The 16,188-nt window shown below is 32.7% G+C and overlaps 1 protein-coding gene across 4 annotated transcripts in view; it reads right to left on the bottom strand.

Moving 5' to 3' along the window:
- The window catches only part of LOC100164578 (octopamine receptor Oamb), a 182,392-nt gene that overhangs the window by 100,354 nt on the left and 65,850 nt on the right, over positions 1-16,188 (bottom strand). The window lies entirely within an intron of this gene.

Here is a 16,188-nt window from a genome sequence, read left to right as displayed (position 1 = left end):
TTTCGCGTATAAAATACGATTCGCGCAATGAAGTACGAACTGTTGAGGATGCACGTGATTGCAAGTATAATATTTTGATGATTTATCAGCTGCCTGTAAATTGTAAAGCTATCGTACAGCAATTTCATCTAAAATCATTAGGCGGAACTTTTTATGCCATATTACACCTAACCTTTATGCGATCGAAACAATTCGGCCAATATCCGCGTCGCATAATCAACGCACTTTAAAATAATAGCGGCGGGCCGTGTCGAATTTAAGTCGCGGGTCTCGTTTTGCTTCTATAGCGGGATTTTTAAGGCGTGCCAAATCTTAACCGACTCGGAAAATTTCTTTTTTAGGTGATAAAAATATGATGATAAAAGTATAAAACTGAAATATGTTTTTTTTTTTTTTCTATTTTTTTTTTGTTGATTGTCAAAAGAATAATAATATTGAAATAAAGAATTATCGACATTTTTGTAAATTTATATAGGTACCTATACAAAAAATAAATGAAAAAACAACATCTATTACAAGATACGATTTAAATTCTGTCTGATTTTTTTGCATTATCTATACCTCGTATACACCGTAAAGACAGCTATGATGTTTTACACTATATTTTTACAGACAAACAGACGCGCATATATATATTATGTTTCAATATTGTAGTCGTCATCGTCGTTATTTTGGGCCGGCGGTGGCGGTGATAGTCGTGTTGAATAAGTTAGAGTGAAAGAGACAGAGTGACAGAAAGAAAATAATATTATCCTATTTTGTATAATAATAATACGCGATCGTAGACGAAGTGTACGGCCAAGCGGAGGTGATGGTGATCATTATAATCGTCTAGGATAAAACTGATGAAAACGACTTGAAAATGTGGACGTTTGTATACATTTATACGTACGATAAAAATAATATCTGAATTCGTCAAATTTCAGAAGTAACCCGTGTTTCTGTATATTATATTATTATACATAGGTAGTCGTAATCGTCGTTTTTTTGCGCGGACGGCGTCGGCGTCGAATGAGTTAGAATAATACGCAAGAGTGAAGGAGACAGAGCAACAGAAAGTATATTATTATTATTATTATATAATATGTATAATAATGATAATATACGCGATTGCAGACGAAGAGTGCGGCCAGGCGGAGGTGACTTTGACGATGAGATATCGTTTTCCGCGGCGTAATCGATCAACCGACCGCGGTGGTGGTGGCGGCGGCGAGTGATTGGCATTCGGCGTGGGCACCGTCGGGCGGGTGGGTCGTCGCTAAGATAAATGAACCTCTAAGAGAGCCTTTTAGCTTCCGTATTTTTGTGCGGGGTATGCGAGAAATAATTGTCCGAGAGAAAACTGCACCAGCAGTGTTGCTCGTGCCGGTGCTCTTCACGCCGTCGTCGTCGTCGGTTTCGTCATCGGTGTGCGGTGGCGGTGGCGGCGTCGACGGCATTTGATATTGACATAATGAAAATTGATGCGGTGGCGACTGTTGCCATATACATATATATATATATACGTTACCGAACCACCTCCCTCTCCCCCTCCCCAGAGACAGCAACAGTGGCATTTAACTGTTTGCGCCCCGAAAGATATTCAATTATCATTGCGCCACTTTTCCGTCTATATATATATATACATAATAGGTATGTGTATAGTTATATATTATCGCCACCACCGCAGCAGTTTCAAGCGATAAAATTAATCGCCCGTATTTTCATCAAGTTCCCCTCCCCCTCCCCTATATCTGCTTTTCGCCAAAAATAATACAAACGATAAATACTTATAATATATTATGAATACGTCTAAATGTCCAAATATATGTGTGTGTGTGTGTGTGTGTATTGTAAACGCTTATATACACAATATGATTTAAGTCGAAAAATCTGAGCACGGGCGCTGCACAAATATTATTATTTTTTTATAAATTGATCGGATAATTTCTCGTCGATTAGGTACCTACGCAATATATACGTATAATAATAATAATAATAATAATATCGAGTATACGCAATATACTTTAATAATACTTATAATAATATATTATATCATAGAATACGCAATCCGGTTTGTTTTTGTGATGTAATAAATTAACGTATATTACGCGTAATAAGATGAGTAATATTTTATAATAATATATATAATTTTCACAGCAATATTTGTATCCACTTCAGTGGTGTTTATTTTAATTAATGAATCAGTAGTAATATATTTCTTTGAAAACTTTGTTGCTATAGGTACCTACATCCTTATATAGTTAAAATTAAATCGACTTATTTGTTTCTTTTTTTTTTCTCCAATAATTACCATCAATAACTACGAACTGGAAAGTATTAAATAAAAAATAATTAAAACATACAAAATTAAAAATAGTATTCGGAAATGGGTAGAGATAGAAATTTCTGGGAAAGTGTAGTAATTCACGAATCAATAATCATACAGAATTATGTGCGTTAACGAATTAAAGTTAACACTTCGAAAGGTTAAAAAATGGTTAAATTCCATTTAATTAATATTCTAGTTGTTTAATGAATTTCGATTTAAAAATCACTTGTACTGCTAAAGTTAAAAAAAAAAATAGAAAAAATTCGGTTTCAATTGGGATATGTACCTATATTATGTACTTGTACTGGCTAAATCAGTATACTTTATACATCACCAAGGCTCCACGCCTCCGCCTACTTACTGTCTAATTTTGGAGTATATGTGGTGTTCGTGTGAATAATTGTCGTGTATTATAATAATGATGTATGTATGGCTAAAAAGTAAAATAGATATTTATTTTTTTTCCATCAAGAATTTATATCACATTCCCGTATTACCATATACATATTATTATTACGGTCTATTAATATGCGGTAAGTTCGGATTAACGCGCGAGTCTTACTTAAATGTTTGGTTTTTTCTCCTCCAAGTTTCGTTACGATCGACTAAATATACCCGACAAACCGACCAAAATTTATACCAAAACGAGAATATACTACGAATACCATTATATTATTATGTATAGTTTCTATGTAACACAATCACAAATTTTGTGTAGTTAATTGTATAAATTTACATATGATACCGAGTAATACAGTTAACACGATACGCTGTTGGCTGTAAATAATACATGGTTCAATTAGACGCGGAAACAAAAATAGGATTTTCTAATGATATTTTAGATTCTACGAATAATGCATACTTAATACCATACCTATATACCATGGTTATATTATATAACAGCGTGTGCATATTTCTGACCATAATCGCAGATAACATAATGTAATAATTGTTCTTATACGCCGCGAATACGGAACAATGCAGTAGGTATTTATAATAATAATATTATTATATTATTGTATTATGCGATTGATTTTCGTTATAATATTACTATTTCATATTAAATTATAATAATTCGTCGTTTGCATAAGTGATATTATACAATGTTAATTTGAATGGTAGTGAGCTATATAATATATAGAAGTTCAAAGTTTCAAGTTTCGAGCTTTTATATTAATAGAATCATATAAAAATACAACTTCTTATGACTTTTTAAAATTCATACATCATAATTCTTTACAAGATGAAGAGACCTGCCCACATTTGGAAGTGGCATTAAGAAATTTTTCAACAATGCCTATTACTACAGCTATTTGCAAGAAAAGTTTTAGCGAATTAAAGCTTATAATAAATTATCTCCCATCCAGTCAAGAACGTCTATCACATTTAGTCATAATTTCAATTAAACAAGAAATTGAATCTAAGATGGACTACACCTTCAATCATCTAAGAATTTGCAGTATTATTTGTATTATTTTATTTACATTTTTTATATAATTCTTGTTTATGTGGTATTGTGGTAGGTATTGTACTACTCTCTTTTAGAATTTGTCATTAAAGGCATACCTAAGTAGGTAATACCAAATATCAATTAATTTCGTCATTTTTATCTTTATCTTAAATTTGAAATATTCTTAAAATTTCGTTTTTTAATTGTTAAAATAATAAACTTAAGCTTTAAAGTAAGCATTGATTATGGTTATAAGTAAATAAGTTAACATTTAATTTTTTTTTTGTGGGGATGCACATTTTTATTTTGCCAGGAGCTATTAATCGGGCCACACCTGGTGATATGTTTGAATATTATTATTGTTTCTTTAACTGTCGCTCTAAACTTTCACGTAAGTTTAGGTGACGCAACGGCCGTTCGTCATAAATTACGGCGCGAAACGGAATTATAAACAGTTATTTTAATTATGATTGCCTCTATAAAGAGTTAACCGTTTGAGAAAAAAACGAAACACGTTCGTAATGCGAGTCATACCAATAAGCATTATAATATATTATTTTAAGAATGCGCGTGGCGCCATCATTACGGACGTTGGAATAATAATAATTACCATCGCGACAATGCGAACGTAAATATTACGTACCTATATAATAGTTGTGTTTAAATTGGACGTGGGTAGGTGCACTGCGCTGGTACAAAACTTATTTTCGTCTCCGTCGTAATAATTAGTCTAACGTGTTTTGCAGCTGAATAATAAATTATATTATTATTATTACGTTCACATGCATCACTCGAGGTAATCCATTTAAGCATTTACACTGATTATTTCAAAATTTTTTGTCTTTACATTGTTCGTCGTCGTCGCAGTACAACATTTTTTACGATTTTTTTATCATGTATTTTACGAATTATTTTTTTTTTTGCCTTTTTTGGATTACGGCATTAATACTTTTAATTTCATATTTCGAAAAGAAATATTTTTTTGAGTATTTCGACACATAAATTAAATTTAAAAAAAAAATCTTAACTATAGTTATAAATATTTAAAGCTTAGAAGTGGCACATCTTCCCCACGAAATGTTGGTCCACTACAACACTCATCTAAAATTAAAATAGGTACCTATCTACTCTAAGTAATTGACTACATTATACAAATTTGAAAAAATATAATTGTTAACGAAAATATTGTTTTTCAATAACGTACCATTGTATAATATTATATATAAATAATATTTTCAAAAAAGTTAAAACTTTTCGAAATAAATGGTTGTGCAAACGTAAGTGGATCTCTTTGAATAGTCGAGCACGTGTTACGCCTATATAAAATATGTTCACGCGTGCGAGTATAAGACATGTCTTGCTTAATATTATATTTATTTATTTGAACAAATGAATTATTATATTATATTGTATACAATAATTTATGATAACCTATTTATAATGTGTCTATATCTATCACGTATATCTTATCACGTATTGGTTACCATTAATATAATATTATGCCCAACCAAAATAGGATCATAATAATATCTGGTCGTATTATCCGATAATGATATCATCGGCATCATTGCGAGTTACGGGCAGTGGCGTACCCAGGGGGGGGCTTAGAGGGCTTCAGCCCCCCCCCCCCATTGGCCGTGTTATGGAATACATTTTATATTATAAAATACAAAGTACCAACCATTATATTCCTAAAAACAGTGTTGAATACAACGTTGAACGTACTATTATCTTAAGTAACAACGACCTATTATAAGCAATAATCGTATAACATATTTTTTATAATAAATCAGTCCCTACTTCCTACTAATTAAATATATCACTAATATATTATGTATGTGTTATAAAAAGTATATAATAATGAAATATTACAATTAACTGCTATAAGACTTAATTGAAAATTGTTTGTTAAGATGATGTTAAATTTTGATTTACTTTGTTTAGCCCCCCCCATTCGAAAATCCTGGGTACGCCACTGGTTACGGGTATATAATAATTATACGATCGGGCGCAAAGATAAAGTCCTAAGTCAATTGAGAAAACAGGTTCACCCAATGGAATGTTGAGTACCATAATTTGGTGGTTAGTAGACAGTGACAGCGACGTAGCAAAGAATTACGAAAATATCAATACAATGCAATCCGTAGTCGCGTACGAGACATGACGTTTTACGATCTATCCCTAATATAGGTAGTCTAATCTCGTTTCTGCACACATATATCAACTCTTTTGGTCTAATTGTTGACTGCGTTCTCCTCGTGCGTGCATCAACACGACACAATATCATACATACCTAATATTATATTATATACGTGATATCATTATATTATTATAATTGCACGGACGCAATATTATTGTTTTTGACACAATCACTCCGACGCCGCCGCCGCCACCGTACTATACGCGGTGCGACCACTATACACTACATTTCACTGCATTACACTATAAAAACAAAACTCACACACACACACACACACACACACACACACACACACACACATAATACACCTATATTATAGCCGACGTCGTACGTAATGGCCCTGTCTGACGGAGCGCGACCGTCTCTGCAGCTCTCACGAGCAGACCGAGACGGTCATCCGGATGACGATAAACTGGGCGCGGGGCCCACCCCGAAAGTCCCGAGACGTCGTCGACAGCTGCTGCACCAGCGGCACTCGGTCGCGACGTTTCCGATCGTATCCTCGTCCCCACGCCCGCGCCCCATAGGTCGTGTATGGGTTCTCGTGCACGTGCACCCTGCACAGTTTTCATCCCCTCTTGTGTCGGCGGCGGTTGCGGTCCCTTTACCGCGCGCTAACGTGGACGACCGACCGTAAACCGGGCGGAGAGGGGGTGGAGGGGGAGGGCGAGTGGAAAACGAGATACCGCGCAAGAAAGGCTTATACGTCACGCATCGCGGAAAACCCAGTTGGAAAATCCACGGCCGTGCAGCGCGTTGTAGTAAATTAACAGTTCACTACGCGTCGTATAATATACGCGTATCTCTCAAACTATTGAAATATATGCATCACTCGATAAATAGTAATGTTATTAATTATTAAAATAATGCGTATAGGTAACTACTCAAAATGTATATTCTGTAAAATGAAACGTACACAGCACACCCGTTTATAACAATATTATGACTTGCGTCTACATTATGTTTGAGAAGTTCAACGCTCACGCCCCGAGGAAAAGAGTCGAGTAATGGAGTCGATATTCCACTGAAATAATTTTCTCTTTAATTAATTACCTATCCCCCACCGTTTAACGGGACCATATATGGGGCAAGGCGAGTCCTGATTTTGAACGCCACAACTTATCGTTAACGTCTATATAAACAATATTACGAGCGTATCGAACCCAGCCCCCTCCCCGGACCACGACCCACGCCGATCCGCGCCGTAATACATTACAAAGGTACAAATATTTTGGGTCAAAACCAATTATAAGATCGCGGAAGTTAATCCAGCCTTTGTGCGCGAGACATAATAAAGTCTTCCCGCGAGCTTTGAGTATTAAGTCGACTGTCATATACATGACGCTCGTGGGTATCGCGTGGAGTGGTATTTACAGCAGTTTGCCGTATAACATCGAAAATTGTACAAACAAATGAAACACACACGCACGCCGTTTATTTTCGTGTTGTATATTATAATATTAAGATCGTGATATTATGTATACACAAACGAAGAGCAAACTTGCGTTTACCAGACGCATTTCACGTCTTATAAACCTATGCATGTTTTTTTACGACTTAAAGTATTCAGTCATCGCTTATTTAGGCATTTAGACATTTTGACTATACTGTTTTACAAACTTGCTAATAGTTTATAATAATATAGATAGTAATATTACACCGCATTCGGTCAATGGAAGGAGGCACCTGCGAGATCGGTGTAGTTAAATCGTCTACACAAGACGCCGTGTTACCTTAATTGTATATTAAATTATTATTGTAAAGCACGAAAAAAGCTATGATAATAAATAACAGAAAAAAAATGGTCCCAATGGCCGGTACGAAAAAAAGGTTCCTCTTAAAGTATTAAGTCGTTTCGAAGGTGTACTCATCGACAAACTGTAGTTGAAAACTTTTTCGTTTGGGTTTATTTAAAAGTTTCACGTGCAAATCTGAGGTTAAAATGCACGTGTGTGTACGACTGAATATATTTTTCTACTCTCTTCGGTCAAAGTAAATAAAAACCTCTCTCGATATTCTTATTCATACTCTATTGATAAGAACATTATTATTGAAAATTGTGACAGTTTCCTATAGTGTGTACTTCGTAATTTCTTTGTATGTATATTAATACAATTTGGAATTATCATATAGCAGTCGCGTGATTTACGAAATATTATTGTCGGTTTTTACTACTCTGTCGTTTTGGAACACGTTTCAACCTTTCATAACAGTAAATTATTTTTTCGGCCTCTTAAATACATAACACGCTATTCGGATTACGGGTCGGTGAGAAATGTACTGGCTCGTAAGAATATTAAATATGTGTGTGTGTGTGTGTGTGTGTGTGTACGAGGAGAGAGGGCAGATTATATATAAGTGTTCGTGCGTGAGAAAAGGAGAGAGAACGCAAACCGCTCTGATGACTATAGGTTCGTCGGAAATTCGAGTACATCAACCACAATATATGTTTCGGATTACGTGCACCGAATGCGAAACCCTTTGATAAAAAAAGAAAAATAGCTTTCCATCAAGTTTTCAGATTTCGTTGGTTGGCAAGGGCTTCTGTTCCCGCATCAGGTGTACCGGCAACAACCGTCCACGGCCGTAACTTTAGGTTATCATTCGCACCAGGCATATACTGAAAATACGGTTTTCGTCCGATGGTATCCATTTAAAAATAACCAATATATTATATAACTGCGAAATAAAATTGCCGTGAATATAGTATAACATTTCATAATAACAATGTATCATACCAAATATTGTATATTTTTATAATGCATCATATTTTTTATAAACAATAATATATTTAAAATTATAATCGTAGGGAAAAATGTAAAAACACGTTTCGTGGCCTCGTCGCAAATATAATAATTTCAGTCATTCGGTTAGGTATCGTTTCCAGGAACGGCTTCTATGAAAGCCTGCTAAACTATTGAAATGCGTCGAGAATACTCGGGATGAATCGTGACAAATAACCGTGATGGTCTCTTGAAAAAAATATACATAGTATTATAATTACTCATAACGACTACGCAAGTAAGGTCAGTGGCTAGCCCTGAAAAGTTCAATGGGGAAGGGGGATGTTATATGTAATAATACATTTAAATGAATTGTGGAATTATGCTGGTAGTACCAAATAATATAAAATATTATACAAACGAGATGATTTGTGGGTCAGTGGGTATGGGGGATATAACCCTTAATCACCGTCTACCATGCCACTGATGACTGATGTACGCCACTGAGTACGACTGCAGAAGCCATATTAAATGGTTTATCCGAATACCTCATAATATTATATTGTAGATGATTATGTGTTACATAATACAAATATTATACAATATGATCTGCAGCTATAAATGCACATGTTATTAAAAAATGATTATGACATGACATAATATAATATTGTGGCTGCTATATCGGTCCAGTCAAAGTATATGACCAAGTTATCCGTCATCGCGGAGTGCGGACGTAATAAAGATGCAGTTGTTCGTATTTTACCACTCTCCAGAACGTGAAACGTTATATCACATTATGATTATCGTGTATTGTTTTATCGAGCCTTTGACGAACCTTTGAGTTCCCCACCGAGAAGATAAAGATACAATATTATAGTAGGTATACGTTGGCGATCACGTATAATAATATGTCTTACACACTGTACTTTATTGCCCATTGGTATATCGAAGAAAAACTTTGCGACAAATGTTCACAAGCGAATACGGCCGGAGTTGAAAAGGATAACGATAACGGTCAGATCGGTTTTCGCCGCAATATGTTAACAAGGTTGTGTATTTAACATGCTCGCGTTGCGTTAAATGAATAATATGGTACGAGGGATAATGCAGTGAGATGACATTGGTCGTCAATTCGTCATTTAGATTTCGCCTGTTCACACTAAATGATTGAGTATGCAGACCGGAAGATGAGTTTTTCGAGCACCATAAACGTGTATGTCAGTGTGAAGAATGTGATTTATGATTCTTTCTCTACCCACTCTGAGTCTCTCACACTCTCTCTACAGAATGCAAGCCTCTACTGCATTGATAAACTGTGAGTATATTTATACATTTTATGCTCGCGTTTATAATGTATTGGTCGACTGGTTTTTCCCGTTCACGTATTGACTAACAAAAATAAAAAAAAATAAATTGAAATCACTCGCTACAAATAGCAGATTCTAAAAAAGCACGACTGTTGGAATAGAGATTCATATTTTGTTCACGATCAGCCACCAAATAAAATATGAAGTATTACATTCACATAGTAAATTAAATATATATAAATGTCTATATTAATATTTGTATAGTTATGTGACCAGACGAATATTAATGTTTGACCATAATATTATGTTTAAATATGGGCGGTAATATCAGATAGGTACGATTGTTGATAAAAGTAAGCATTTTTGTCATCTCCGCTCCATCTCGACGACAACGCAACATAACAATACAACGCTTTTAAATCGTTTCACAATCGAGGACAAATCTAACAATCATAATAATATTATATTTATAATAAATAAATATTTAAATGGTGATAATAAAATGTAACATTTACAATATTAGCATATTTATATAATATTATGTTTGTTGTAGGGGCTTTGAAAAGTGAACAGTGATGGCATACCTACGCGGGTATAATTCAATACAATAAAATTATTATGTGCCAAAAGTCTCTATAGTATTCACACTAAGTGTCTTCATGGCAAATAAATATTAATAATTGAGATTTATAAACATTAATTCGTAAGAAAATTCCGAGGAAAATTCCGATTAAATGCCACACATTTTAAATGTTTTTTACCCGATTGAATTTTCACATTAAGTTTTCTTTTTAAATGACATCAGATAGGAATTTTCCAACAGATTATACATTCTGTTGACAAAAAACAATCATAATATTTAAATTTAACGGTTTGCACGAAGATGTTTTTGAGATCTGTTAGACCCTTTTACTTTTGTTTATAATTTTTTTGAAAATGTTGATGTACCTAATTTACAATTTGAATGAGTAGTGTATTAGTTATTAAAGTGTCTGTACTAAGGATAATAGTCCTTTAAAATGGTTTTAAGGAAATATAAAATAGACGTGATATAGTAACTAGTATTTATTATACTTGGGCTAATTTTATAAATTATAAATGTTGATGGATTAATATTAGTGACTAAAATGTTCAATTCACCAGAGCCCCATATCTATAAATCCGCATTACTGGAACCTTCTATCCTCAGAACATAAACTTTAGTGATTCAAAAACGACTCGTAAGCTTTTTGATTCTGATACGTCAAATTTTTCAGAAAAATTATCCGCTGAATAACTTACAGTTAAATAGGGGGGTTCTCATTTGAAAAACACAAGTTTTTATACCCACATGGCCCTCCTTAAGTAGAAAGGTTGAACAAGAATTCTCAATAATTTGAAAATCTGGTCTTCAAGTATACCCATTTAAAAATTCAGATTTTCAATAATATTGCATTGTCGAAGAAAAAAAGGGGTGAGCATGCTCGGTGAATGCATCCTGCCATCCAGTATACTATATTATAATATGCACTATTATTGAAGTTGGATTTTTCTTTTTTTCTGTTTTTTAAATACATCTCTTAACGTACAATACGTTACATAATAATATCATACCTTGCACCAGATGCGCATATATAAATAGTAAATACAAATCATATAAGTACCTACGTTTGATTGACAATCATCCAGAGTATATTATATTGTTTTTTTTCACTGTTATTTCCCTGAATGTTATTCTAGAATTTGTATAGTGTGTGTGTGTGTGTGTGGGTACTATAAAGTATAAACAATGAATGAGTGACATGAAATAAATAAATATCTTACATGAATAATATATTATGATAAAATATGTATAATAATAGTGCAGACGTGGCGTAATGTACATAAGGATTATATTATGATGTAATATTGTCATGAGCTGGTTTATGAATTATTTTATTCTATATTATGAGAAAAGCGCACTAAATACATTTTTATGTTTTCCGATTTTTTTATTGTTATAATAATATACCTACGTAAAAATGTCAATCACGGAGTTTCGCGCTATCAAGGACGTAATCAGTCAACTTTTTCCAAACCAGCGGATCAATAACAATCTGATAAATATTTTGATGTAAAAATGTGAAATAGGTATACCGGCTGTAAGGATCTCAAAATAAGAACAAGCATAAATATTATAATTATAATAATATATAAACAAAAATAAAATGAACAAATTTTTCTTGATATTGTACTCGTTAAAAATTTGATTTTTTTGGAAAATCGTCTCCTATACAATGCTATTTTGCAAGAAAGTCTACGAAGTTTTTAAACGTAAATTAAATTAATTAAATAATTGTATTATAATTGAAACTTTAATTACTAATTTACTCTTACAAATTGATTTTAAATTGGTGTTAGTGGTATGATATTCAATGAACCTTGAATAATTAACACCCGCTGTGAGATAAATTTTATGAAGAACCAATTTCAATTAATACAATATTATGTAGGTACTCACGATCTAATTGTATTAATTAGATGATATATGCAATTATTATATATTTATATCAACGCTGCAATCTTTCGTATCTACTACTTAAACTATTTATATATATTTTGGTTAAAATGGTGTTCACTATGATCAGCTGAAATATAGTTAATGTGTATTTTTCATATTTATTAAATTTTAAGAGATACATATCGTATATAACTACCAAAAAAAACGTAAGGAGAAGAAATCGTGTAAAGCAATTATTTTAGGTCTGTGTAAAGGAATATCTATTTACTTCAAGGTCAGTTCACGAAAACTTCTAAGCTATATTCCACGTAATTTTATCAATGATAAGTTTAAAAAATTAAAACGAATTCGACGAGATTAATATAGCTATAGGCATTATCATAATCCCATAATATTATATTTTAAAAGCAAATTCAAACTAGTTGTGTGGTTTCAAAACTAGAAAACATAATATTATTAAATGTATAAAAATATTATAACTCCCCATTTTTTTTTTTGCGTTTAGATATATTATTTTGATTGCGATTTTACACAATAATTTAAGGGATACGACATATACTTTTTATATATATTCAAACTGGCGGTAGATTATTACACGTTTTAACAATCATGTGTACGTGTCCAGTGTGCACAATAATATTGGTCATATTAATCACAAAGATACAAAAAAAAAACCCAATTAAACCCAATTATAGTCACGGGCTTTAAATAATAATAATCCAGGAATAACTAGGTTTGAATAAATATTACAATGCTTCCAATTTTTTGCCTCATGTTTGGTAATTTGAATTTACATTTATAAACATTGCACTCGGCCGATTGATTGAATTTATAATTACAAAAGCCGAATGGAAATATACGTTTTTTTTTATCACGAATGTACCATTTTTTTTTCAGTTATTTTAAAACATTATAGTTTATTTCAACGGCACAATGTTTTAATGAGTATTTTAAACGGGTTCTTCGTAAGCTGCAATAATAATTAGGATAACAATGTCATGGGAGATTAAAAATAAATATATTATAATAATAATTGAAATTTGATTTTTCAACTTTTTTTTTTAAGAAATGTAATACTTAGTTTCTAAGTGACATATCACACTTTTGATACCGTTGTGTAACGAAAAATCGTGTTAACTGTTTGACAAGATAAACAATCCGAATTACTGTACGAAAAGTTTACTGTCATAATTATTGTATGACCCGGGATTTTTACTTGTTTGCCAACTCTAATAATACTCGCTTAACTTATCGGTAACTTAATATTATTATACTGTAATGATAATAAAAGGATACGAGTTTTACCAAAAATAATAGTAGTTACTGCACAGATAATAATTTTTTATTTATCTTGAGCAAAAATAATTTGATTCTTATTAATGGTAAATGCATTTACTGTTATTATTATTATTAATGGAGGTTGGAGGGTCTGATTCCATAGCGAAAACGTTTAATTTTTTTTTAAATTTTGTCGAAATAAGACGTCATTACATGTATCGGGATGGCAATTTCTTGATTGGTTTCTCCGCTATTTTAAACCATTAAGACGATCAACTAGATAACAATATTATCATAGTCTTCAGTGGTAAGAAAACATATTTAAAAATAAACGAATTTATTGTTATATTCTTATACAATACCTACAATTAGTACATTAAATTTCTGAAGTTACCATCATATCGCGTTCGTAAAAATCGGATCGGAAGACAAGTAATTAATTTTTTATGCAATTTAATTTTTTACTGTAAACGGTAATACCGACGTTTTGAACCCATTTTTTGCCACAGTCTCGAAAACCACATAATATTTGCATATAATAATATGGGGACCCGAATAATAATATATTTTGATCCTTTTCTCATCACCCTGTTCATAATGTGATACATATTATATTATGTTCGTTGGTGCATATTAAATTTAGATCCATCGCTTGTCGCCGCTATAAATGTGTATTTTAGTCTTTGGAAAAAAAAACGGAACTAAAACATACATTTCACGTGTCAAAAACCTGTATGTTTATTTTACCACACGTCGCTCTGCCCAGAGAATTTCTTTGACGTCGACTAATTCTGAAAGGTCAATGGAAACCTTTCGTTTTGCATTTTTTATTCATAATATTTGAACAGATAAGTGACATCAAATGAAAAATCTAAATTTACACGCTCTCCGAACGTTTATCAGGGAAACATATTATAATATATAAATATTATATTACGCACGTAATAGTAAAATAATAACGAGTTTTGCGGACGAAGTATTTTGAGTTTTGAAGGCCGTACGATCGATTCGTCGAATTGGCGTGGAATTTTGAATAGGGCCGCGGTTTATTGTCAATGCCAGCGGTAATACCACGACCGTATAGAACCGTAAAAAAGTTATTTTCGTTTGATTCAAATAGTTTGCCAAAAGTATCCATAACACAATAATATTATTATGATAATATTGTTTTGATCGTAATGATGATGATTAAGTCCACGGTTTGTTTTTCGGCACGGCAATCATGTGCTGCATCAGTATTTTTAATTGGGTTGAACCAATTTCGCATACGACATAACGCCTTTCAAATGGGTTGTGAATATTATATGATTTTATTAGTGAATTATCGAAATCTTTTAGATATAATATTTGAAGGTGGAACGCGCGTTGTACGCGCATGTTTTATAAGCAGAACACTGCATTATTTTATACCTAAGATATTTGGAGTTACTATACCAACATTTTATTATCACATTTAAATTGTAAATAAGATGTAGGTACCAAATTTAAAATGTAAACCGGTATATAGGTCATAGGTGGTTTCTCAATCAAAATGTTTACACAAAGGATAATAGTTCTATAATATATTATAGAACTATAGATCTTAAAAATTATTTTATAAAAATATAAAATAGATGTAATATCGGACTTTTTGTTTTTATACTTTAACCATTTTATACTTAGACCATTTTGACAAATCATAAAATAAGTCGACAGATTAATATTAACTACCTAGGTAACATTTTCAAATCACTGTATTATAACCTATATTATATCTTCCAAACCTCTATTATCACGGACCTATTATCCCAAGTACACAAAGTTAAATAACCCAAAAACTATAAAGTTCGGATTTTGAATTAAATACATCAAAAGTTTCAAACTAAATAATTTACGCAGTACAAAAGGAGGGCTGTCATTTGAAAAACAGAAGTTTGTATCACCACAAGACACTCCTAGTCGAGTTGTATAAAAAATCTCAAGAATTTTAAGACACAGTCTCTAAGAGTGTTTAAAAATTCCAATAATCAGAATTCGAATAAATCCACCGTTATAGAAAAAATCGGGGGTGAGCGTGCATATGGTGAATCACCCTGTTTAATGTATTGTAACTACCTATCAATGATAATAATATGACATCGATAAATACAATATTATAATGTTATGGGTATTGGTATTTTCCTCCAAATATAATATTATTATAGTAATAATATCTACGTATCTCCCGGCACCCTTCACACCACCCACGAGAAAAGGGTAGTTATTTTTCGCGGAGTTTGCGAAAACCTCGTCGCGGCTGCGGTGTCGGTGACGACGTCATTTTCCTCCGAATTATTATTATTATTATTGCCAGCCCGTTTCCGGTCCATTGTGTTATTATTGTTTCGCGTCTTTGAAGAGCTCTCCGGCGTCGGACGCGGCGCCTCCTCGCCCCGGCCGCCGCCGTCGACAATCGCTGTTT

Source organism: Acyrthosiphon pisum, chromosome A2 (assembly GCF_005508785.2).
Source record: "Acyrthosiphon pisum isolate AL4f chromosome A2, pea_aphid_22Mar2018_4r6ur, whole genome shotgun sequence".
Taxonomy (NCBI): Eukaryota; Metazoa; Arthropoda; class Insecta; order Hemiptera; family Aphididae; genus Acyrthosiphon; species Acyrthosiphon pisum.
The sequence above is the reverse complement of the archived record's forward strand: the minus strand, read 5'-3'. Positions and strand labels throughout refer to the sequence as shown.